Source organism: Canis lupus, chromosome 29, assembly GCF_003254725.2.
Source record: "Canis lupus dingo isolate Sandy chromosome 29, ASM325472v2, whole genome shotgun sequence".
Taxonomy (NCBI): domain Eukaryota; kingdom Metazoa; phylum Chordata; class Mammalia; order Carnivora; family Canidae; genus Canis; species Canis lupus.
Window position 1 is genome coordinate 26,415,829 of NC_064271.1, and position 23,599 is coordinate 26,439,427.

Here is a 23,599-nt window from a genome sequence, read left to right on the forward strand (position 1 = left end):
GCCCTCGTAACAGGAAAACTGGGGTTCTGATGAAAACTGAAAGTAGGTTTCTTCTTGCAGTTTGAAAAAATATATATACTGGTATCTCTTCATCTCTTTCCTGTTTGAAAATGATTATTTTATGGATGTGTTGAAGTAACTGATCCAGATTCTCTTTTAGATTTAGAATAAATATTTATATCACAGATGTAGAGTCCATGGAGCCATTTTCCCAAGTTGATAAATACAACCCCACCCTCCCAACCTCCTTTTAAAAATGTTTTATCCACCATGAAAATAGAGCTACCTTATAACCCAGCAATTGTACTACTAGGTATTAACCCCAAAGACACAAATGTAATGATCTGAAGGGGCACCTGCACTCCAGTGTTTTTAGCAGCCAAACTATGGAAAGAGCCAGATGTCTGTCCACAGATGAATGGATAAAGAGGATGTGGTGTGTACACACACACACACACTGAAATGGAATACTAGTCAGCCATCAAAAAATGAATCTTGCCACTTGCAATGACGTGGATAGAACTAGAGGGTATTATGCTAAGCAAAATAAGTCAATCAGAGAAAGACAATTAAATGATTTCACTCACATGTGAAATTTAAGAAACAAAGTAAGATTATAGGGGAAGAGGGAAAAATAAAACAAGATAAATGATAAGAGACTTTTAATCATAGTAATACTAAGTTGCTGGATGGGGTAGAGGTAAGGGGATAGGATAACAGAATGATAGACAAGGAGAGCACATGATGTAATGAGCACTGGGAGTTATATACAACTGATGAATCACTGAGCTCTACCTCTGCAACTAATATACATTATATGCTAACTAATTGAATTTAAAGTAAATAAATAAATAAAATGTTTTGCACTCTGGCAAAAGAAGAGCAACAACAAACACAATTTCCTTTTATCTATAGTTAGTATTCGTCTAGTCAAGAAGACCCAACTTGATATATTCATGCCAAAGTATAAAATGAAATTATAATTTGATTAGTTTTACCTATAAAATTTTATCGATTACTACAATACATATTATCACATGAGTATTTTTGGCAGTATTGATAACCTAGATCATCTGACTGTGTTCTCCATTTATTTATTTACTTTTTAGAGAGGATGATGGGAGAGTTAGAGGAAGAGAGAGAGAATCTTAGGCAGGCTCCATGTCCAGCACTAAGCTCAATGTAGGGCTCAGTCCCACAATCAGAGCCAAAATCAAGAGCAGAATGCTTAACTGACTGAGCCACCCAGGTGCTTTGTGTTCTCCATTTAAATAGTAACACACAAACCTTTCAGAAGGAATATTATAATTAATCCCCCCAAATAACTTATAATTCTGTATGCTCTGGTTTCACACACATTTGGCATCATTTTGACTTTCACTACTCATTTAGTGTGTTTGCAAGCCTTTTGTTAAGGTAGCTGGTACACAAATCATTTCCTGATTGCCACATGTGGAATAGTGATTCTATTTGCATTTGAGAGTTACTAGCATTTACAACTAATAGAGTCTGGGACTTGAAGGAAAAACAGTGGTTCCTTTTGGTACTCACAGAAAAGAATATTTGTAAATCTGCATTACTGATCAAAGAAAAATGATTTATTATTGTAAATTTATGACACTTCCTTTAAAAAAAAAGATTATTTATTTATTTATTTATTTATTTATTTATTTATTTATTTAAGAGCACAGAAGCAGAGGAGAGGGGAAGAGGGAGAGGAAGAAGCAGACTCCTCACTGAGCAGGAAGCCCAATGCGGGGCTCGATTCTAGGATCATGACCTGAGCCAAAGGCAAATGCTTAACTGACAGAGCCACCCAAGTATCCCTATGACACTTTCTTTTAAGCCAACCATAAAATGTTAGACTACCAGCTATAAATTTACTGTATTATATATAACTATATTATAAATTATTATAAATTAACTACAAACTGTCTTTTTTCTCTTCTAAAACAAAATAACATTTTGTAAAAAAGAAAAAGAAAAAGAAAGAAATGGTTTTCCTTTTCACATCTTGAAACTATATTCTTCTCTTCTTTGAAAATTAGGTTTGAATAAAATGTATTTATATCTCATTGAAATCTTGGCAAAGTCAGCTTAGCCATCCCTTTGAGTAGTAACTTACCTTACATTGAAATATCTTAAACAGATGAACTTATGTGATAAATATTACTGATATGGATACTTGATTCATCAAGAATATGTTGGAAATGGAGATGGACAGTGACAGAACAAAAATAATTTCTAATAAACATTACCTTGATATTTAGACCATTAGCTAAAAAATAGTGTAAAGAGCATGAATACAGGTTTCATTCATTTCAAGGAAGCAGAATATTTATTTGCACATCACTTAACATTTATTAGGCATTTTTTTTTTAAGATTTTATTTATTTATTCATGAGAGACACAGAGAGAGAGGCAGAGATACAGGCAGAGGGAGAAGCAGGCTCCATGCAGGGAGCCTGACGTAGGACTTGATCCCAGGTCTCCAGGATCATACCCTGGACTGAAGGCGGCGCTAAACCACTGAGTTTAGCCCTAGGCATATTCTTATAATCTGGAAGGTTCTGTACATCATTTAATTTACACATCCCTCTCTAATAGTGTTATCCCTCTTTACAGATAGGAAACAGGCTCAGAAAGATTAAGAATGTTACATAATTCTAGTAAGTAGGAAAACCTAAACTGGTCTAATCCAGAGCGAAGCTCTTTTCTGCCATCAATGTGGATCTTTATCTTTGATAATTAATGAACTATTATGAGCCTTCTTTCAGAAAAATGCATAAACACAAGGGATGATAGATCACTAAATGATTGGTGGGTTTGGAGTTCTGTTGGTAGATTTTTTTGCAAAATCACTTTCCTCTGAGATAGTATGCTTTAAATATTTTCTCTGAAGAATTTCCTAAATTATACATATTAGAAAACTATTTTTCTTCAAGGCTAAAGAAAAAAATGAAAGTTTTTTTTATGGAGTGCCTGGGTGGCTCAGCCAGTTAAGCAGCCAACTCTCAATTTCTAAGTTCCACGTTGGCCTCAAGCCTGGGTCCTGAGATCAAGCCCCATCTCAGGCTCTCTGCTCATCAAGAAGTCTGCTTAAGGAGTCTCTCTCCCTCTGCCCCTTCCCCAGCTGGTGCTCACATTCTCTCTCTAAAATAAATAAAATAAATCTTAAAAAAAGAGAGAAAAATGAAAGTTTTTAAAATATACTTAGGGGCCACTATTATATACTCTACATCTGCCAGGATTGAAGGTTAGATGTGTCCACGAACTGTTCATTACATTGTGACTTCTTTCTAATATTGTGAAGTAGACATAATTTAATAATTCTGAGGGGAAACAAGAAGAAACTCTGCCTCTTGGTCCTCAACATCATACTTTTAGCCTACCCTATTCTTTCTCACTTGTTACCCCTTAGTATAGAGAGCATGTTTTCATGATCCTCTCTCACAGTCTTTTCTCCAAGTGCATCTTACATAAATGCAAGCCTTGTCAAGCAGCTATTTTGTGCCAGGTAGTCTTAGGGTCAGTTGTACCCATATATGTACAATTTTGGACTTCTCTAGTAGGGTTCTTGCAGATAATACAACATAATGGTTAAGAGAGTTGGTGATCTTCTGAGTCCAAATACTGCCTACACCCCTGAATAGCTGTGTAACCTTGGAGCCCCTTGAAAGCATCAGATCTCTCATCTGGAAAATGGGAAAATGCACCTACTGTATAGAGTTAATGCAGAAATTAATATAAGATGGTACATGTTATGCATTAGCACAGTACCTAGCTCTTATTAGTAATAGTTGCTCTTATCACTATTCACTTTGTATCCCCAGTCTCAGCTAAGGGCCTAACATATAGTAGTTTCTTAGCAAATACTTAAGAGATTGAACTAGTTCTGAAATTTAAGTGATGCATCAATGCAGAGTAGTAACCCATTTCCCATCACTTCTCCCACAGAAAGGGAGAATAGACAGAAAAAGCAAACTATTACCTGTGTTCTTTTCTTACTCTAAAGCTCTCACCCAGCTCCCATCAATAAAATAATATTCCTGAACATCAACAGTCTTGAGGTTCAAATCACACTATTTGAAAATAATTGGGTTTCCCTAATCTAACATGCTCCAGGACTACAGGGTAACCAGGCTTATATTAATGCAATCTAGTTGAAACTAATGATGATAATTAACCATTTATGAGCTCATTGGGGCTTTTTAAAATTTATTATCCACACTTTAAAGAGGCACAGCTATTCTGTCTTTTGTAGGAGCCACAACAGTCAAGATAATATTTAAAAAACACAAATTAGATGATATCATTGGCTTGTTTCTCACCTCTAAAGACTATCTACTGTGAAGAGACTAAAACATAAAATATTGAGGGAGGCTTATGGGCACCATATGCTCTGGCCACTTCTTACATCTTTCCCCAACCTTCACCTAGTTCCAGGCACATTTGCCTCACAGCTTTGCACTCGCTGATCCTTTTACTTCCCTTTGCTCATTAATGGCTCAATTCAAATGTTGCCACTATTGTTTTGGTCAGAGACCTGCTTCCTCGGTGCCTCTCTATCCCATCATCCAGTTAAATTTCTGTCACTATGAAATTTGTTCACATGTTTACTCTGTTTCCCCCTACCTCTAGGGCATTTGCTAAAGAGCAAAGACTTCATGCTTTCTCCTTAACCACTGAATCCTTCAAGGCTTTCAACAGAGACTGGGGTATGGAAAGTGCTGAGGAAATGTGTGTTTAATGAATGATAAGTATGTGAATGAATTTAAAAAATGTAAAACACTAGAACAAGAATATTTCTTTGAAAAGAACAGAGAAATAAGAAATAATTTCATTCAATAAGAATCAATCATACTTAGTTACTGACGTATGACTTAAAAGTTTGTATTCAGTAAAAAAGTTCCATTGCTTTCTGGTTCCTTACAGTTCCTTACAAGTTATTAACTAAATTTTGCTCACTTTAAGGCCAATCTATGAGACATTATTTAACTTGTCTACTCTAAACTCTTGAACTTACCCAGCATTAACTCAGCTCAGGACATTACTGGTTACTGATGGTGTGACACTGGGTAAATTATACTTTATTTCTCAGGCCTATTTCCTTATTTATAAGATAAAAATAATAATAAGGCTTATCTCATAGGTTTATGAGGATAAAATCATATATATATTATATATATGTAAAACTCATAGGTTATATGTAAACTCATAGGTTATATATAAACATATAAACTCATATATATATATAGGTTATATATATATGTGTGTGTGTGTGTGTGTGTGTGTACCAGCACATGGAAGTATTACGATTGCTGTCATCAGTATTATTTTTTTTAAGATTTTATTTATTTATTCATGAGAGACTCAGAGAGAGAGAGAGAGAGAGAGGCAGAGACACAGGCAGAGGGAGAAGCAGGCTCCATGCAGGGAGCCCGACGCGGGACTCAATCCCGGAACTCCAGGATCACACCCTGGACCAAAGGCAGGCACTAAACCACTGAGCCACCCAGGAATGCCCTGTCATCAGTATTATTATGAGCACTAAATGTTGAGAATAATTCTTCATATAGTTGTTGTTTTTTTTTCCTTCATATAGTTGTATATTCCACTGAAGATGATAAGACTAATAGAATATTTAGAAATCAAATTAAAGAAGGGGAGCCACTAAAATATACTGATACAGAAGATTATAAGGGTGTAAAAGCATAAATGCATAAAAACAAATTTGTTTTTGTTTTCTTTTTTTAAAGAAGGAAAGAACCTAGAAATATGAGGACAAAAACTATCCATTGGCTCTGCTGACATGGAGATAGCGGGTGACCTTCATAAGAAAAATTTCAAGGCAGTGGGCAAAGAGGTTGGGGTGAGACAAGCCAGTTGGAAATAAATTATAGAATAAATGGGGTGTGTGAAAATGGAAACAATAAATGAAGATAAGTTTGAAAAGCTGAGCCATGAATTGGATAAAAAAGGTAAGCAGAGATCAAAGGACAATGCTGCATGTGTAGTTTTTAACATTTTAAGTAGGAGTGATTAGTTTAGAATAGGTTGAATTTTAATAGGAACAATTCATAAGGAGTATTTGGATTGTAGAAAATGCAGTTCTGTGAAGTACTTGAGAATATGAGAGAAAATGAATACCCACCATGTGTGATATAAGTTGCTTTTTAACTTTAACTCTTAAAATAAAAAGGAATATAAAAATCAGTGCAAATGCTAATGAATTAATGGATTTGATAGTAAGTTATTTACTGACTTCTGTTTTCTTAATGAGATATGAGGCAACTCATCTGCTGAGAACAAGGAAAGTAGAGAGAATAGAGAGAAATTATTGAATAGAGTGAGAGATTTGAAAAATTGAGTAGAGTGGAGATTTGTTTAAAAAAAAAAAAGTCCCTTAAGAATTAGAATTTGGATGCCTGAGTGGCTCAGTGGTTGAACTTCTGCCTGTGTCTCAGGGCGTGATCCTGGGATCCTGGGATCAAGTCCTGCATTGGGCTTCCTGCGGGGAGCCTGCTTCTCCCTCTGCCTATGTCTCTGCCTCTCTCTGTGTCTCTCATGAATGAATGAATGAATGAATGAATGAATGAATAAATAAATAAATAAAAGAATTAGAAACTTATTGGTAAGTCAGAGCCATATTTCCAGTCTTGAAAAACCCATTTGAAATTAGTAATCTTTAATTTATTGGGATACCAATTTGCCCTGCCATGTGTTTTTTTTCTCCAGCCACCTGGTTATAGATTATGAAGAGACAACAAAGTTAGAGATGACAGTCAAGAAATAATACAATTAGTATTTTAAATACATATGTGATGTTCGACCTCAGTAGTTATCAAAAAAAGTCAAAGAAATGGAATATGAGGTTTCAGTTTATTACTTTAGCAAAATAAAAAAATTTATATGATATATTGGCAAAGTTCTTGGCAATATAATTTGACTTGATCTTTTAAAAAGTAATTTGGCAATGTCTAGCAAGATAAAAATGTTATAGGCTTTATACATTAATTCTAATTCTGGAAACTTACTCTAATAAATAATTTATATTTAGGAAATTATTATATAAATAAAGGTGTTCATTGTTATATCATTTCTAATAACAAAACATTAAAACATCTTTAATAGTCAACAATAGAATGTTTTAGTTAATTGTATCTCCTTCATACCAAATTACAGTTATAATTACAGTTATAGTAATTACATTACTAGAATGTTTAATGAAGAAAGAAAGAAGAAAGCTGATTTCAAAATTGTGTCTACCTTGTGACAACTATGTAAACATATGAATATTTATTATAAATTAAACCAAAATAAAAATCTTAAAAGCTCTGTAACACTGGAGATTTTCTGTTTGTTTCAAACATATTTTTTAACATGGTCCTTATTATAATTTTGCTTTTTAAGAGGAGTAGTGAAGGAGTCTTCTGCTCTTTTCTTTAGACTTTTTGGTTATCGCATCATATTACATTTCATACCTTTAAATAAAGCCAACAATTCTATCATCAGAGACTAGATTTATTTTACAGTTCACATTTCCAAGTTATTTGATATAAAAAGACCAGATGTACTCATAAGTGCTTTAAAAATATCATTTCAAGATCCACATTTTCGTGCTTACCTAGATGAATATTAAGAAGACTACTCAAAATTGCTAGCCATTCATTTCCACTTTTCTCATTTTTATTCACTTATATTCACAGAAGTGATAACAAATGAGTCTGCAGGTACATTTTCCAATTTCTTAAATCCTCTATTATCCACATTATGAAACTGCACTGATATGAATATTTCCAGTATTTTCAGAGCTCTTTAGAGGCTGACTTATGCTTTGACTCTCTGTAATAAGTATCTTATGTAAGGTAAAATTTGGACTCAACTTCTGGAAGCTTTTTAATTCTTAGTTCAAAAGTAAGAGATCCTTAGTTCAGCCTTGTGATTAACAATTATTTGCATAGTTAGAAGTTCCTAAATTATTGGCTGATGGATACTTGGCAGTACTCATGTCATTTCTCAGAAGTTCCCTATTCAACTCTTTCTCTCCACCCCCCCAACATACACACATATACACATATTGTACTTCAGAGCACAGGCTCTGGCATTATAAAGTCTAAAGTTATAATTCCAGTTCTGCTGTTTCCAGTCCATTTCGTTTTAGGTGAGTAACCTAATCTGTGAGCCTTTCTATTTTCATCTGTAAAATGGAGATTCCAATTATAATTGCCAATCTTCAGAACATCACGAATCATTTTTTTCATCCCTAATTATTTTAGAGTTTCTTTTACAGATTCAGATTCTTTTTTACAGGGTCAATATATATGCCTGATTTTTATTACTATTTTATTATTTAGGTCTTGCTTTTCCCTGAATCTCCAAGTCTCCATAATGAAATGTAATTTCCAGTAAATTGAGTAGCTCTTGTTATCAGCAAAGATTTTAACCGAGTTGATTATTTTTCAATGCAACACAGATTAGTATTTTTCCTTTTTTTTTTTTTGCCTTATGTAGATGTTAAATAAAGATTCATTTAATAAATAATTAATATATGAGTGCATGGATGAATGATTGTTACTTCTTGAGAAGGTAGAACAAATGAGACTGTGGAACAGATGAGAAAAGGATCCATGGAAAAAAATGGCCGACTCACTTTTGTGTCCAGGGTCAGACTAAAAAGAACTTCTCTGCTTTGAAAAATGCAGAGCAAAGGGTGGCTCAGTTCTTGATTTTGCTCAGGTCATGATCTTGGGGTTCTGAGATGGAGCCCTGAATTGGGATCTGCACTCAGCAGGGAGTTCACTTGAGGATTCTCTCCCTTCCTTTCCCTCTGCCCCTACCCTACTTGTGCTCATTCTCTCTCTCTCTCTTTTTAAAAATAATTTATTTATTTGAGAGAGAGAAGGAGAGTGAAAGAGAGCACCAGTGTGGGGGGAGGGAGGAGGCAGAGGGAGAAGGAGAAGCAGGATCTCTGCTAAGTGGAGACCCCGACTGGGGGCTGGATCCTAGGACCCTGGGATCATGACCTGAGCCAAAGGCAGACCCATAACTGATTGAGCTACCCAAGCTTCTCTAACTCTCTTTAAAATAAATAAATAAATCTTAAAAAAAAAAAAAAAAAAACCGCAAAGGAGAACTTTTTAAATAACTTTAACTACTTTTAAAGGTTGATAAAATCCCCTGATGATTTTTGTATTTGGCAGCAATAAAAATAATGTGGGCTTAGTCCACATTAGATAGAATTAGAGATAGAATGAGATAGAGATAGAATGCTGAGCTACAATCACATTAAATGACAGTATGTACTCTAAATTTATGGAACATTTCTGATGGGTCTTTTCTACAGTCTATCGTGCCTCTAAGTAAAATGTTTGGTAATCTAGCTACAAAGCTATAAGTCATGACTTTTAGATACCTACTGTGTCAAAGATTTCCCCTGTGTAGGTCATATTTTGCCATGTAATGGATTTGCAAAAGTAACACACATGCCAGTATCACTGGCAATTACAAGTGCCAACAAACTTCAATTTAAATTGATGAATATACAATCAAATGATAGTATAATTTTCTTATGTTTTATGGGCAAAGGTGGGTAGGATAGGATATGTATTAACAATGAAGCCTTTATAGACTGAAATAATAATACATCATTTTGAAAACATAAAATACATTATCCAAAGTTTTTTCAGTATCTTCCATTAATATTTCACTATACTTTAGACATTGCCTACAAACAATGTTTATGATAATCTCTGTCCTCTGAAGTAGGATCATGCCTGTAGTACACATTAGTCATGTAAAAGATTAAGCATGGAAAAGAATTCAGTATTTAAAGACAGTTTGCTTTGATTTATGTAGTGCTTCTTCCAAAAAAGTGGTACCAAGAGTCATTGCTTATTGAATTGGAATTACATATCCTTTCTAAAGTTTTTTTCTTTAACATCAATATCAATGAAAGTAAATCAAAGTTACATATTCGTTAAGAAATACAGGCAAAATTATAAAACAGAAAATAGTTATGTTCATAGACTTTATTTTTTAGAACAGTTCTAATTTCATAGAAAAATTGAGAAGATAGTATAGAATATATCCATATTTCATATACCCATTCTCCTCTATTACTAATGATTTATATTAGAATGTTACATTTGTTATAGTTAATTAACAAATATTGATATATTATCATTTACTAAAGTCCATACTTCAGTCATATTTCTTTAGTTTTTATGTAATGTCCTTTTTCTGTTCCAGGATTCTATCCAGGATAATAATTACATTTAGTTGCCATATCTCCTTAGGCTCCTCTTGGTTTTGTTAGTTTCTCAGACTTTCCTGGTTTTGATGACCTTGACAATTTTGAGTAGTATAAATCAGGTTTTTGTACAATACCATTAATGGATTGTGTTTGGGGGCGGGGGAAGACAGCAGAGTACAAGGGCCATTTTGTCAGATCACATCAAGGGTACATACTATCAACATGATTTATGACTGCTGAAAGTAACCTTGATCGCCTGGCTGAGGTAGGACTTTTCAGGTTTCTCTTTTGTAAAGTTAGTCTTTTCTCCAATTTCATACTTTATACTTTGGAAGAGAGTCATTATGCTTAGCCCAAAGCTAAGGAATGGAGAGTTATGCTTAAGGTAGAGTATCTATATAAGCTATTTGGAATTCTGCATTGGAGATTTGACTGTTCTTCCCCATTTAATCATGTATTCAATTATTTATTTTTATCAATAAGAACTCATGGATTTTTATTTTATACTTTAGGTTATAATAATACTACTTTATTCACTTTGTTGCTTAAGTTGTTCTAGTTATGACCAATCTGAACTCTTTCAGTTGGCTCTTCTGCTACTCTGATATGTCCTGATCCATATAGGTCTGTATTTTTTAGTATTTCCTTTTTTCTGAAAGATGGTCCAGGCTCATCTTATATATTTACTGTCCCAGCCCTAGAATCAGTCATTTTTCCTAGATCCTTTTATTGTAGAATGGTACTAGACACAAAGGTCTGGGTGGGTGGTATGTGCATTGCTGCTGGAGTGTCTTTGCTTCTAGTCTTTTTAGCTGACTAAGCAAAGAGACATATGTGTTTATACTAACCATGTGTGTCAATATTAAGCTAATCATGAATGTATACTGAAGTTTCCTACTCTGATCTATAACCATGTAATATCCTTCTTGCCTCATTCCTTGCTTATTTTTAAATTTCCAATCCAACAAAACACTTGAGTTTTAAAAATGTAAAAATCAATACTTTTTAAAAAAGATTTATTTATTTATAGTTTAGTTTTTGGATAGCTATATAGTATATAAATGGAACCCCAAATGGCACCAGAGATAATTAAAACCAGAGTTTTAATATATTTGATACACATCCAATTTGTGCCCATGGATGACAAACAGCTAGTAAAGGAGAATTAAATAGATATATTTCTGGACAAATGAGGTCAATAATTTTACTATTTACCTAAATCATTTCTTAGGCTTTCTTTGTTTATTATGCTAGAAATTATATGACATTATCAGAGTAAAAGCATTACAATGACTTCACCATTGTGGAACATGAAACAAAATGAGAAAAAAAGGCAAGGAAGGAATATGAGTGAATCAAGAAGGAAAAAGAAGTGAAAGAGCTGAAAGGTTTATATCTTGGCCGTTAGGTGCTAGGAGAGTTTACTTGTGTTTTCTTATTTAATCTTCAAAGTTCTCTTATCATAATGGTATTAACATGTCCATTTTATAGACAAGCAACTGAGGCTTTTCAGCTACTGGTTGCACTTGATTACCTGCCAGGTTTCAAGCCTGTGATGGGGACAGTCAGGTCAGGAATTTTAATCCTGGTTAAATTGTGACCTAGTGGAGGTACCATTCTGCAAACTCCGTTTTGACTCAAATTTTGACATTAAAATGTTGCTTGTCTTTCTCCAGGATAGTAGTCTGTGTTTCAAGAACAACTATAGTTCCCCTATAACAATATTTATGAGTTGTTTGTGCCAACTAAAGGTTTTGGTTGATTTTTATATTAACAAAGCCCTGGAATTACATGCAAAATGCTGTGAAATTATTTGTTTATTTTTAGGGAAGGGATACAGAGCTGTTACCAAATTCCTAAAACTCAATCAAATATTATCTAATAATTTACATTAAATGGGGCAATGAATACTTCTTCTGGATCCAAACACTATTATAATATTAATTATTATTCTTTTAAGATTATTTATTTATTTATTTATTTATTCATGAGAGACACAGAGAGAGAGAGAGAGAGAGGCAGAGACACAGGCAGAGGGAGAAGCAGGCTCCATGCAGGGAGCCCCATATGGGACTCGATCTCGGGCCCCCAGGATCACGCCCTGGGCTGAAGGCGGCACTAAACCACTGAGCCACCCGGGCTGCCAGATTTTATTTTAAGTAATCTCTACATCCAATTTGGGGCTCAAACCCAGAACCCTGAGATCAAGAGTCACAGGCTCTAACAACTGATCCCTACAATTATTTTTAATACTTACAATATCCCTGAAATATCTATTAACTCCATATAACTGAGGCATAGAGAAGTCCAAATAAGTGACAGGGATGGAATTGAAATCCAGGTCAATTTCAACTTGAGAACCACTAATTCTATACCCTGCACTGCCTCTCATTGTAGATAATAGTACATGTCCATTTATTTCCTTTATTCCCTTTTGGGAATCAAAGAGCAACCAGTACAGATTATTTTTAATGTAAATAATATAATAATAATGCTAGCCAACAGTTACTGAATATTCATATTGTGCTCGAAGCTGAGCATTAAGTACTTTATGGGCATTCTTTTATTTAAATCTCACATATATATTACCTACATGTGGAAGTAGGTAGTATAAATGTTCTAAAGTGATTGAAATAACATGATCAGGTAACAGCAGTTAAACTGGGAACAAATTTCTTAGGCTGATGGTTGAATTTTGACCAAGATATTAAGAGAAGAGATGAGCACTAGTGAGAAGATGGCGATGCTATTCATAGGAAGGGAAAGCACTAATGTAAGTGTGGGCCCTCGTAACAGGAAAACTGGGGTTCTGATGAAAACTGAAAGTAGGTTTCTTCTTGCAGTTTGAAAAAATATATATACTGGTATCTCTTCATCTCTTTCCTGTTTGAAAATGATTATTTTATGGATGTGTTGAAGTAACTGATCCAGATTCTCTTTTAGATTTAGAATAAATATTTATATCACAGATGTAGAGTCCATGGAGCCATTTTCCCAAGTTGATAAATACAACCCCACCCTCCCAACCTCCTTTTAAAAATGTTTTATCCACCATGAAAATAGAGCTACCTTATAACCCAGCAATTGTACTACTAGGTATTAACCCCAAAGACACAAATGTAATGATCTGAAGGGGCACCTGCACTCCAGTGTTTTTAGCAGCCAAACTATGGAAAGAGCCAGATGTCTGTCCACAGATGAATGGATAAAGAGGATGTGGTGTGTACACACACACACACACTGAAATGGAATACTAGTCAGCCATCAAAAATGAATCTTGCCACTTGCAATGACGTGGATAGAACTAGAGGGTATTATGCTAAGCAAAATAAGTCAATCAGAGAAAGACAATTAAATGATTTCACTCACATGTGAAATTTAAGAAACAAAGTAAGATTATAGGGGAAGAGGGAAAAATAAAACAAGATAAATGATAAGAGACTTTTAATCATAGTAATACTAAGTTGCTGGATGGGGTAGAGGTAAGGGGATAGGATAACAGAATGATAGACAAGGAGAGCACATGATGTAATGAGCACTGGGAGTTATATACAACTGATGAATCACTGAGCTCTACCTCTGCAACTAATATACATTATATGCTAATTAATTGAATTTAAAGTAAATAAATAAATAAAATGTTTTGCACTCTGGCAAAAGAAGAGCAACAACAAACACAATTTCCTTTTATCTATAGTTAGTATTCGTCTAGTCAAGAAGACCCAACTTGATATATTCATGCCAAAGTATAAAATGAAATTATAATTTGATTAGTTTTACCTATAAAATTTTATCGATTACTACAATACATATTATCACATGAGTATTTTTGGCAGTATTGATAACCTAGATCATCTGACTGTGTTCTCCATTTATTTATTTACTTTTTAGAGAGGATGATGGGAGAGTTAGAGGAAGAGAGAGAGAATCTTAGGCAGGCTCCATGTCCAGCACTAAGCTCAATGTAGGGCTCAGTCCCACAATCAGAGCCAAAATCAAGAGCAGAATGCTTAACTGACTGAGCCACCCAGGTGCTTTGTGTTCTCCATTTAAATAGTAACACACAAACCTTTCAGAAGGAATATTATAATTAATCCCCCCAAATAACTTATAATTCTGTATGCTCTGGTTTCACACACATTTGGCATCATTTTGACTTTCACTACTCATTTAGTGTGTTTGCAAGCCTTTTGTTAAGGTAGCTGGTACACAAATCATTTCCTGATTGCCACATGTGGAATAGTGATTCTATTTGCATTTGAGAGTTACTAGCATTTACAACTAATAGAGTCTGGGACTTGAAGGAAAAACAGTGGTTCCTTTTGGTACTCACAGAAAAGAATATTTGTAAATCTGCATTACTGATCAAAGAAAAATGATTTATTATTGTAAATTTATGACACTTCCTTTAAAAAAAAAGATTATTTATTTATTTATTTATTTATTTATTTATTTATTTAAGAGCACAGAAGCAGAGGAGAGGGGAAGAGGGAGAGGAAGAAGCAGACTCCTCACTGAGCAGGAAGCCCAATGCGGGGCTCGATTCTAGGATCATGACCTGAGCCAAAGGCAAATGCTTAACTGACAGAGCCACCCAAGTATCCCTATGACACTTTCTTTTAAGCCAACCATAAAATGTTAGACTACCAGCTATAAATTTACTGTATTATATATAACTATATTATAAATTATTATAAATTAACTACAAACTGTCTTTTTTCTCTTCTAAAACAAAATAACATTTTGTAAAAAAGAAAAAGAAAAAGAAAGAAATGGTTTTCCTTTTCACATCTTGAAACTATATTCTTCTCTTCTTTGAAAATTAGGTTTGAATAAAATGTATTTATATCTCATTGAAATCTTGGCAAAGTCAGCTTAGCCATCCCTTTGAGTAGTAACTTACCTTACATTGAAATATCTTAAACAGATGAACTTATGTGATAAATATTACTGATATGGATACTTGATTCATCAAGAATATGTTGGAAATGGAGATGGACAGTGACAGAACAAAAATAATTTCTAATAAACATTACCTTGATATTTAGACCATTAGCTAAAAAATAGTGTAAAGAGCATGAATACAGGTTTCATTCATTTCAAGGAAGCAGAATATTTATTTGCACATCACTTAACATTTATTAGGCATTTTTTTTTTAAGATTTTATTTATTTATTCATGAGAGACACAGAGAGAGAGGCAGAGATACAGGCAGAGGGAGAAGCAGGCTCCATGCAGGGAGCCTGACGTAGGACTTGATCCCAGGTCTCCAGGATCATACCCTGGACTGAAGGCGGCGCTAAACCACTGAGTTTAGCCCTAGGCATATTCTTATAATCTGGAAGGTTCTGTACATCATTTAATTTACACATCCCTCTCTAATAGTGTTATCCCTCTTTACAGATAGGAAACAGGCTCAGAAAGATTAAGAATGTTACATAATTCTAGTAAGTAGGAAAACCTAAACTGGTCTAATCCAGAGCGAAGCTCTTTTCTGCCATCAATGTGGATCTTTATCTTTGATAATTAATGAACTATTATGAGCCTTCTTTCAGAAAAATGCATAAACACAAGGGATGATAGATCACTAAATGATTGGTGGGTTTGGAGTTCTGTTGGTAGATTTTTTTGCAAAATCACTTTCCTCTGAGATAGTATGCTTTAAATATTTTCTCTGAAGAATTTCCTAAATTATACATATTAGAAAACTATTTTTCTTCAAGGCTAAAGAAAAAAATGAAAGTTTTTTTTATGGAGTGCCTGGGTGGCTCAGCCAGTTAAGCAGCCAACTCTCAATTTCTAAGTTCCACGTTGGCCTCAAGCCTGGGTCCTGAGATCAAGCCCCATCTCAGGCTCTCTGCTCATCAAGAAGTCTGCTTAAGGAGTCTCTCTCCCTCTGCCCCTTCCCCAGCTGGTGCTCACATTCTCTCTCTAAAATAAATAAAATAAATCTTAAAAAAAGAGAGAAAAATGAAAGTTTTTAAAAATATACTTAGGGGCCACTATTATATACTCTACATCTGCCAGGATTGAAGGTTAGATGTGTCCACGAACTGTTCATTACATTGTGACTTCTTTCTAATATTGTGAAGTAGACATAATTTAATAATTCTGAGGGGAAACAAGAAGAAACTCTGCCTCTTGGTCCTCAACATCATACTTTTAGCCTACCCTATTCTTTCTCACTTGTTACCCCTTAGTATAGAGAGCATGTTTTCATGATCCTCTCTCACAGTCTTTTCTCCAAGTGCATCTTACATAAATGCAAGCCTTGTCAAGCAGCTATTTTGTGCCAGGTAGTCTTAGGGTCAGTTGTACCCATATATGTACAATTTTGGACTTCTCTAGTAGGGTTCTTGCAGATAATACAACATAATGGTTAAGAGAGTTGGTGATCTTCTGAGTCCAAATACTGCCTACACCCCTGAATAGCTGTGTAACCTTGGAGCCCCTTGAAAGCATCAGATCTCTCATCTGGAAAATGGGAAAATGCACCTACTGTATAGAGTTAATGCAGAAATTAATATAAGATGGTACATGTTATGCATTAGCACAGTACCTAGCTCTTATTAGTAATAGTTGCTCTTATCACTATTCACTTTGTATCCCCAGTCTCAGCTAAGGGCCTAACATATAGTAGTTTCTTAGCAAATACTTAAGAGATTGAACTAGTTCTGAAATTTAAGTGATGCATCAATGCAGAGTAGTAACCCATTTCCCATCACTTCTCCCACAGAAAGGGAGAATAGACAGAAAAAGCAAACTATTACCTGTGTTCTTTTCTTACTCTAAAGCTCTCACCCAGCTCCCATCAATAAAATAATATTCCTGAACATCAACAGTCTTGAGGTTCAAATCACACTATTTGAAAATAATTGGGTTTCCCTAATCTAACATGCTCCAGGACTACAGGGTAACCAGGCTTATATTAATGCAATCTAGTTGAAACTAATGATGATAATTAACCATTTATGAGCTCATTGGGGCTTTTTAAAATTTATTATCCACACTTTAAAGAGGCACAGCTATTCTGTCTTTTGTAGGAGCCACAACAGTCAAGATAATATTTAAAAAACACAAATTAGATGATATCATTGGCTTGTTTCTCACCTCTAAAGACTATCTACTGTGAAGAGACTAAAACATAAAATATTGAGGGAGGCTTATGGGCACCATATGCTCTGGCCACTTCTTACATCTTTCCCCAACCTTCACCTAGTTCCAGGCACATTTGCCTCACAGCTTTGCACTCGCTGATCCTTTTACTTCCCTTTGCTCATTAATGGCTCAATTCAAATGTTGCCACTATTGTTTTGGTCAGAGACCTGCTTCCTCGGTGCCTCTCTATCCCATCATCCAGTTAAATTTCTGTCACTATGAAATTTGTTCACATGTTTACTCTGTTTCCCCCTACCTCTAGGGCATTTGCTAAAGAGCAAAGACTTCATGCTTTCTCCTTAACCACTGAATCCTTCAAGGCTTTCAACAGAGACTGGGGTATGGAAAGTGCTGAGGAAATGTGTGTTTAATGAATGATAAGTATGTGAATGAATTTAAAAAATGTAAAACACTAGAACAAGAATATTTCTTTGAAAAGAACAGAGAAATAAGAAATAATTTCATTCAATAAGAATCAATCATACTTAGTTACTGACGTATGACTTAAAAGTTTGTATTCAGTAAAAAAGTTCCATTGCTTTCTGGTTCCTTACAGTTCCTTACAAGTTATTAACTAAATTTTGCTCACTTTAAGGCCAATCTATGAGACATTATTTAACTTGTCTACTCTAAACTCTTGAACTTACCCAGCATTAACTCAGCTCAGGACATTACTGGTTACTGATGGTGTGACACTGGGTAAATTATACTTTATTTCTCAGGCCTATTTCCTTATTTATAAGATAAAAATAATAATAAGGCTTATCTCATAGGTTTATGAGGATAAAATCATATATATATTATATATATGTAAAACTCATAGGTTATATGTAAACTCATAGGTTATATATAAACATATAAACTCATATATATATATAGGTTATATATATATGTGTGTGTGTGTGTGTGTGTGTGTGTACCAGCACATGGAAGTATTACGATTGCTGTCATCAGTATTATTTTTTTTAAGATTTTATTTATTTATTCATGAGAGACTCAGAGAGAGAGAGAGAGAGAGGCAGAGACACAGGCAGAGGGAGAAGCAGGCTCCATGCAGGGAGCCCGACGCGGGACTCAATCCCGGAACTCCAGGATCACACCCTGGACCAAAGGCAGGCACTAAACCACTGAGCCACCCAGGAATGCCCTGTCATCAGTATTATTATGAGCACTAAATGTTGAGAATAATTCTTCATATAGTTGTTGTTTTTTTTTCCTTCATATAGTTGTATATTCCACTGAAGATGATAAGACTAATAGAATATTTAGAAATCAAATTAAAGAAGGGGAGCCACTAAAATATACTGATACAGAAGATTATAAGGGTGTAAAAGCATAAATGCATAAAAACAAATTTGTTTTTGTTTTCTTTTTTTAAAGAAGGAAAGAACCTAGAAATATGAGGACAAAAACTATCCATTGGCTCTGCTGACATGGAGATAGCGGGTGACCTTCATAAGAAAAATTTCAAGGCAGTGGGCAAAGAGGTTGGGGTGAGACAAGCCAGTTGGAAATAAATTATAGAATAAATGGGGTGTGTGAAAATGGAAACAATAAATGAAGATAAGTTTGAAAAGCTGAGCCATGAATTGGATAAAAAAGGTAAGCAGAGATCAAAGGACAATGCTGCATGTGTAGTTTTTAACATTTTAAGTAGGAGTGATTAGTTTAGAATAGGTTGAATTTTAATAGGAACAATTCATAAGGAGTATTTGGATTGTAGAAAATGCAGTTCTGTGAAGTACTTGAGAATATGAGAGAAAATGAATACCCACCATGTGTGATATAAGTTGCTTTTTAACTTTAACTCTTAAAATAAAAAGGAATATAAAAATCAGTGCAAATGCTAATGAATTAATGGATTTGATAGTAAGTTATTTACTGACTTCTGTTTTCTTAATGAGATATGAGGCAACTCATCTGCTGAGAACAAGGAAAGTAGAGAGAATAGAGAGAAATTATTGAATAGAGTGAGAGATTTGAAAAATTGAGTAGAGTGGAGATTTGTTTAAAAAAAAAAAAGTCCCTTAAGAATTAGAATTTGGATGCCTGAGTGGCTCAGTGGTTGAACTTCTGCCTGTGTCTCAGGGCGTGATCCTGGGATCCTGGGATCAAGTCCTGCATTGGGCTTCCTGCGGGGAGCCTGCTTCTCCCTCTGCCTATGTCTCTGCCTCTCTCTGTGTCTCTCATGAATGAATGAATGAATGAATGAATGAATAAATAAATAAATAAAAGAATTAGAAACTTATTGGTAAGTCAGAGCCATATTTCCAGTCTTGAAAAACCCATTTGAAATTAGTAATCTTTAATTTATTGGGATACCAATTTGCCCTGCCATGTGTTTTTTTTCTCCAGCCACCTGGTTATAGATTATGAAGAGACAACAAAGTTAGAGATGACAGTCAAGAAATAATACAATTAGTATTTTAAATACATATGTGATGTTCGACCTCAGTAGTTATCAAAAAAAGTCAAAGAAATGGAATATGAGGTTTCAGTTTATTACTTTAGCAAAATAAAAAAATTTATATGATATATTGGCAAAGTTCTTGGCAATATAATTTGACTTGATCTTTTAAAAAGTAATTTGGCAATGTCTAGCAAGATAAAAATGTTATAGGCTTTATACATTAATTCTAATTCTGGAAACTTACTCTAATAAATAATTTATATTTAGGAAATTATTATATAAATAAAGGTGTTCATTGTTATATCATTTCTAATAACAAAACATTAAAACATCTTTAATAGTCAACAATAGAATGTTTTAGTTAATTGTATCTCCTTCATACCAAATTACAGTTATAATTACAGTTATAGTAATTACATTACTAGAATGTTTAATGAAGAAAGAAAGAAGAAAGCTGATTTCAAAATTGTGTCTACCTTGTGACAACTATGTAAACATATGAATATTTATTATAAATTAAACCAAAATAAAAATCTTAAAAGCTCTGTAACACTGGAGATTTTCTGTTTGTTTCAAACATATTTTTTAACATGGTCCTTATTATAATTTTGCTTTTTAAGAGGAGTAGTGAAGGAGTCTTCTGCTCTTTTCTTTAGACTTTTTGGTTATCGCATCATATTACATTTCATACCTTTAAATAAAGCCAACAATTCTATCATCAGAGACTAGATTTATTTTACAGTTCACATTTCCAAGTTATTTGATATAAAAAGACCAGATGTACTCATAAGTGCTTTAAAAATATCATTTCAAGATCCACATTTTCGTGCTTACCTAGATGAATATTAAGAAGACTACTCAAAATTGCTAGCCATTCATTTCCACTTTTCTCATTTTTATTCACTTATATTCACAGAAGTGATAACAAATGAGTCTGCAGGTACATTTTCCAATTTCTTAAATCCTCTATTATCCACATTATGAAACTGCACTGATATGAATATTTCCAGTATTTTCAGAGCTCTTTAGAGGCTGACTTATGCTTTGACTCTCTGTAATAAGTATCTTATGTAAGGTAAAATTTGGACTCAACTTCTGGAAGCTTTTTAATTCTTAGTTCAAAAGTAAGAGATCCTTAGTTCAGCCTTGTGATTAACAATTATTTGCATAGTTAGAAGTTCCTAAATTATTGGCTGATGGATACTTGGCAGTACTCATGTCATTTCTCAGAAGTTCCCTATTCAACTCTTTCTCTCCACCCCCCCAACATACACACATATACACATATTGTACTTCAGAGCACAGGCTCTGGCATTATAAAGTCTAAAGTTATAATTCCAGTTCTGCTGTTTCCAGTCCATTTCGTTTTAGGTGAGTAACCTAATCTGTGAGCCTTTCTATTTTCATCTGTAAAATGGAGATTCCAATTATAATTGCCAATCTTCAGAACATCACGAATCATTTTTTTCATCCCTAATTATTTTAGAGTTTCTTTTACAGATTCAGATTCTTTTTTACAGGGTCAATATATATGCCTGATTTTTATTACTATTTTATTATTTAGGTCTTGCTTTTCCCTGAATCTCCAAGTCTCCATAATGAAATGTAATTTCCAGTAAATTGAGTAGCTCTTGTTATCAGCAAAGATTTTAACCGAGTTGATTATTTTTCAATGCAACACAGATTAGTATTTTTCCTTTTTTTTTTTTGCCTTATGTAGATGTTAAATAAAGATTCATTTAATAAATAATTAATATATGAGTGCATGGATGAATGATTGTTACTTCTTGAGAAGGTAGAACAAATGAGACTGTGGAACAGATGAGAAAAGGATCCATGGAAAAAAATGGCCGACTCACTTTTGTGTCCAGGGTCAGACTAAAAAGAACTTCTCTGCTTTGAAAAATGCAGAGCAAAGGGTGGCTCAGTTCTTGATTTTGCTCAGGTCATGATCTTGGGGTTCTGAGATGGAGCCCTGAATTGGGATCTGCACTCAGCAGGGAGTTCACTTGAGGATTCTCTCCCTTCCTTTCCCTCTGCCCCTACCCTACTTGTGCTCATTCTCTCTCTCTCTCTTTTTAAAAATAATTTATTTATTTGAGAGAGAGAAGGAGAGTGAAAGAGAGCACCAGTGTGGGGGGAGGGAGGAGGCAGAGGGAGAAGGAGAAGCAGGATCTCTGCTAAGTGGAGACCCCGACTGGGGGCTGGATCCTAGGACCCTGGGATCATGACCTGAGCCAAAGGCAGACCCATAACTGATTGAGCTACCCAAGCTTCTCTAACTCTCTTTAAAATAAATAAATAAATCTTAAAAAAAAAAAAAAAAACCGCAAAGGAGAACTTTTTAAATAACTTTAACTACTTTTAAAGGTTGATAAAATCCCCTGATGATTTTTGTATTTGGCAGCAATAAAAATAATGTGGGCTTAGTCCACATTAGATAGAATTAGAGATAGAATGAGATAGAGATAGAATGCTGAGCTACAATCACATTAAATGACAGTATGTACTCTAAATTTATGGAACATTTCTGATGGGTCTTTTCTACAGTCTATCGTGCCTCTAAGTAAAATGTTTGGTAATCTAGCTACAAAGCTATAAGTCATGACTTTTAGATACCTACTGTGTCAAAGATTTCCCCTGTGTAGGTCATATTTTGCCATGTAATGGATTTGCAAAAGTAACACACATGCCAGTATCACTGGCAATTACAAGTGCCAACAAACTTCAATTTAAATTGATGAATATACAATCAAATGATAGTATAATTTTCTTATGTTTTATGGGCAAAGGTGGGTAGGATAGGATATGTATTAACAATGAAGCCTTTATAGACTGAAATAATAATACATCATTTTGAAAACATAAAATACATTATCCAAAGTTTTTTCAGTATCTTCCATTAATATTTCACTATACTTTAGACATTGCCTACAAACAATGTTTATGATAATCTCTGTCCTCTGAAGTAGGATCATGCCTGTAGTACACATTAGTCATGTAAAAGATTAAGCATGGAAAAGAATTCAGTATTTAAAGACAGTTTGCTTTGATTTATGTAGTGCTTCTTCCAAAAAAGTGGTACCAAGAGTCATTGCTTATTGAATTGGAATTACATATCCTTTCTAAAGTTTTTTTCTTTAACATCAATATCAATGAAAGTAAATCAAAGTTACATATTCGTTAAGAAATACAGGCAAAATTATAAAACAGAAAATAGTTATGTTCATAGACTTTATTTTTTAGAACAGTTCTAATTTCATAGAAAAATTGAGAAGATAGTATAGAATATATCCATATTTCATATACCCATTCTCCTCTATTACTAATGATTTATATTAGAATGTTACATTTGTTATAGTTAATTAACAAATATTGATATATTATCATTTACTAAAGTCCATACTTCAGTCATATTTCTTTAGTTTTTATGTAATGTCCTTTTTCTGTTCCAGGATTCTATCCAGGATAATAATTACATTTAGTTGCCATATCTCCTTAGGCTCCTCTTGGTTTTGTTAGTTTCTCAGACTTTCCTGGTTTTGATGACCTTGACAATTTTGAGTAGTATAAATCAGGTTTTTGTACAATACCATTAATGGATTGTGTTTGGGGGCGGGGGAAGACAGCAGAGTACAAGGGCCATTTTGTCAGATCACATCAAGGGTACATACTATCAACATGATTTATGACTGCTGAAAGTAACCTTGATCGCCTGGCTGAGGTAGGACTTTTCAGGTTTCTCTTTTGTAAAGTTAGTCTTTTCTCCAATTTCA

General features: G+C 34.1%; 1 protein-coding gene and 1 long non-coding RNA gene across 3 annotated transcripts in view; one reads left to right on the forward strand and one right to left on the reverse strand.

Moving 5' to 3' along the window:
• The window catches only part of PKIA (cAMP-dependent protein kinase inhibitor alpha), a 109,002-nt gene that overhangs the window by 48,403 nt on the left and 37,000 nt on the right, over positions 1–23,599 (forward strand). The window contains exon 1 of one of the 2 annotated variants that reach the window (XM_049103975.1): positions 14,718–14,853. The exons of the other annotated variant lie outside the window; for it this stretch is intronic. The gene's annotated coding sequence lies outside the window, so the exon portion shown is untranslated. Of the gene's footprint in view, positions 1–14,717; positions 14,854–23,599 lie in introns of those variants that run through there. 2 annotated transcript variants of the gene reach the window in all.
• The window catches only part of LOC125754014 (uncharacterized), a 109,239-nt gene that overhangs the window by 2,054 nt on the left and 83,586 nt on the right, over positions 1–23,599 (reverse strand). The window lies entirely within an intron of this gene.